Genomic DNA, 4,142 nt, shown 5'->3' with positions numbered 1-4,142 from the left:
TGCTTTAAAGGGGACACATCATACTGAATCCACTTTTTTTTAGCCCTTAAAGGGACATAGCCACATACTATGACTACAAATTTCTATCACAGTAGCTCACTGTGGTTAAATACAAAAGCTTTCTAGTTACATTATCGTGCCCTGTTGGCTTATTGTATTATATTTTTGTGTTTTACACTTTGTCTTTGCTTAATTTGTTAGTAAAAAAGTGCTTTTGTATGTAATTCCCATAACAAGACGAGGTAACTGGATGTACAATATTGAATATGTGTGCAATGAGTAAACATGGAGAAGCAATGTAAGTAAATAAGTAACATTTATTTGCATAGAACCTTTCAGACATCAAAATCACAAAGTGCTTCACAATAGAATGATGGAAACAACAAAATACTCAGAAATAAATGTAGCAATCCAGTTAAAATTACTTTAGCTGCTTCTTGAAATGAGTCAGTGAAGGTCATGCAGCATAGGGATGGTGGGAGAGAGTTACAGAGGGTTTTAAAATCAGTGGTATCACCAACTACCTCTGATAAGATGATCTTAAACTCCGAGAGGAAAAGCAAGGCTTCAAGTTCTGTGAAGCGCTTCCTTTAGATTTAAAGAGACAGCACCAAAACGAGTTGCTCCCAGACAGACCCCAGACAAGCGGTAAAAAAAGAGGTTGTGGAGCAACAATAATGAGGAATCCAGACCAAAGCATTGCAGTTCCTCTTTATATAGAACACAACTGAATGATTCACGAGTGAAAAGGAAGAACTGAAAAGCTGACATGTCCCCTTTTAAAATAACGTTTGTGTGAGCGCAGCACAATTTCTCACGTGTTTATGTTTTCATTTCAGCTTGCATGAAGTATCTGTTTCAGATTGTTCATGAAAATTAAATTGCTCTTTAAAATAAAACCACTCATGAAGCAAACGTAGAAATTCCTGTTCTGAACTACTTTCAACGTTACACAAAAAGGTTCTCAACCACACTCTGTAAGATAAGGGGAATAAGAAGAAACTGAATATAAATACATTATTGGTGCCATCAAAAATAACACATCCAAAAAAAAGAAGAAAAACAAACAAGAATCAGACTAAATCAGTGGAGCCTGGAATGGATACAGCCCTGCAGATCAACATGTCTAAATGTCCACCCGTCCATCCAAAGTGCGGTCGTTTAGTGAAACCTGGACATCCCTCTCACCAGTGACCCTCTCCAGCTCATTCTGAGGGATATCAAGGCACCCCTTGTCAAGAAGAGATGTCTACCCCCACCAGTGGATTGTGGGCGCCCTGTGTCGGCTCGTTTTAGCCATCGACGCTCTGTAGCACCGACCTGAAGGTAGAGGTCTGAATAACCTGTGACCAGGATGGCTCGGGCTGACAGCTAATTTAACAGCCCTTTTCTGGCCCTGGACCTGTGCCAGCTGTGAATGGATGGAAGGTCTGTTCTGATGATCTTCTCTGCAGATCTAATTGCTCGTTGCAGTTTGGACCCTTCACGTTTTGTGGATGAGATGAAACCTCACAGAGACGGATGAGCACAAGGCAGACTGAACGATGGCAGTCTTGAGTCGCCGCAGGAAGTACAGACCCTGCTTGGCCTTCTTACGGACGGCGTCAATGTGTGAGGAGCATCTCAGGTTCCAAGTGAGGGTGCTTCCTAGGAACCGAAAGCGATCCACATTGATGTTGATGATTGGAGAGGAGTAGCATCCCCACAGCATGCTACTGCCATCACTATGTTTCACCAAGACAATGTTCAATTCAATTCAGTTCAATTCCATTTTATTTATATAGCGCCAATTCATGAAACATGTCATCTTGAGGCACTTTACAAAGTCAAATTCAATCATATTATACAGATTGGGTCAGATTATACAGATTGGTCAAAAAATTTTCCTATATAAGGAACCAGTAGATTGCTTCAAAGTCCCGACAAGCAGCATTCACTCCCGGGGAAACGTAGAGCTACAGGGAGAGTCGTCTTCATTGTCCATGGCTTTGCAGCAATCCCTCATACTGAGCAAGCATGAAGCGACAGTGGGAAGGAAAACTCCCCATTAAACGGGAAGGAAAACCTCCAGCAGAACCGGGCTCAGTATGAACGGTCATCTGCCTCGACCGACTGGGGGTTAGAGAAGACAGAGCAGAGACACAACAAGAGAGACAAAAAAGCACAGAAGCACACATTGATCCAGGAATCTGTTCTACATCAGATGGTAGTAGCGGGTGATCTGTCTTCTCTGGATGATGTCACAGTTAACAGAACGTCAGACCAGGTGTACCTACTGAAGAAAAAAGAGAGAGAGCAAAAAGTTAAACGCTGAAATGACAACTGTAATTTCAATGCAATGCAAAACTGGAGAACTGGAGAAATCAGTAGAGTGAGAAAAATAGACCCTGATGTCTCCAGTAGCCTAAGCCTATAGCAGCACAAATGTTGTGCTCAGGGTGATGTTAGTTTTCCTCCACACATATAGGGATTGAAACAAAAGGTTTAGTTCAAGTGTCGTCTGACGTGAGGTAACATTAAATATGACTTTTTGTGACTTTTTTCAATATATATATATATTTTTTGCAGCCACTGTCCCTAAAGTCCGGATTTGTGGACAGATGTCCTGGAAACTGATCATTCCACCTGAGCTGTGGCTCTCTGCAGCTTCTCCAAAGTTACCATCAGCTTCATGTGTGTTTAGATAAACTTTGTTGTCCCATACTGTTTCCAAAGGAATGCCTTAATTTGAAAAGATGACCTCCAGCACATACTAATGTCACTAAGCAGCCTGCATGCTAGCTCGAGTGCTTTTAGACTCACTGTCATGGGCAAAAAGAAATTCAACAAATTCAAACAGTTCAAATTCAGAATTTCAATGTTAGGCACAAGGTTATAAGACGAGACCCAAAGTCAGCAAAGCCAAATACTGAACTATTTCTATAGTGTTAGAAACATATTTAGGCTGCCTAAACAGCTGTAAATTTGTAGAAAAGAACCATATGAGAAAAAAAAATGTCATAAAGTGTGTATAAAACACTTTTAGTTATTTCTAATATTATTTTTGAAACAACTAGATTTAGAGAAAGCAAGCTGTGTATCCAAACTTTATAGCTCTACTTTAAACTTGATTTTGTTCCAGGGGAAAAGGCATTAAACTGAGTCTCAAGAACACAGGAATCACCTGCAGCACTCATAGGGTTATAACGTGGTCTAGCTGTATAACCATATGTTGCTGCTTACCAGTAAAAATGAAAAAAAAGATACAAATTTATTAACTTTAAACATTCAGTTTTACATCAGCACTGTGTACGTTTTGTATTGGCTTAATTTGAGAAATAGGAAAATATTTTTCAGGTCAATATACAGCACTTGGCACCTAGTGATGCTCATTGCAGGCTGCCCGTCTCAAAAACTCTCCTGTGTAACTTGAGAGGGTCGTATCCGTCCCTGAATGGGTCATGTGATCTAGAGCGCCGCTGTAGGTCACATGACCCATTCCAGGTCACGTAGGAACAAAACAAAACAGATATGACACTTACCTGATCAGACATATTGTCCCTGATGTTGGATTGAATCTAGAGGGGTGAATGCGTGTCTTTAAAACTCCAGAACTTCTCAGTTAGTTGGCCCAAAGTGGTCTGCTACCAGATTCCACAACACAGAGGGAGACTGTTTAAATTTTCTACAGTAAATTGTTGCCAGTGGCCTTCAGGGGCGCTAAACCTGGAGGTTACAGGTCTAAGGGCTAAATGTTACACGGTGCTGCTTTGAAGTGCTTAAAAAAACAAAACCTTTTGACGTTCTCTGCTGTTTATTAACCATAAATAAAACTGATAATTACACTCCTGCAACTATTTCTGTTGCATTCCTGTAATTGTTGGTGCACTTGAACAGAATTCTAGTTTTATAAGATAACGCACACATTTAAAGTGACAGCTACGCCCCCCCCCCCCCCCCCCAACCACACCCATCCGACGCAGTGGTCCTGAACGCGCAAACACATTCACACCTGTTGAGTCCGCCTAATAGCCCTTCGTGCCCGCTGAGGCCGCGCACACTGGGATGCAGGAAAACACGTGAAGAATGGGACGACTGCAGCTGACGAAGAAGAGGCGTGAGAAAGAAGGAGCGCGAGGTGAAGAGTGGCTGTGGGTCTTTCC

Source organism: Fundulus heteroclitus, chromosome 14, assembly GCF_011125445.2.
Source record: "Fundulus heteroclitus isolate FHET01 chromosome 14, MU-UCD_Fhet_4.1, whole genome shotgun sequence".
Classification (NCBI taxonomy): Eukaryota; Metazoa; Chordata; class Actinopteri; order Cyprinodontiformes; family Fundulidae; genus Fundulus; species Fundulus heteroclitus.
The sequence above is the reverse complement of the archived record's forward strand: the minus strand, read 5'-3'. Positions refer to the sequence as shown.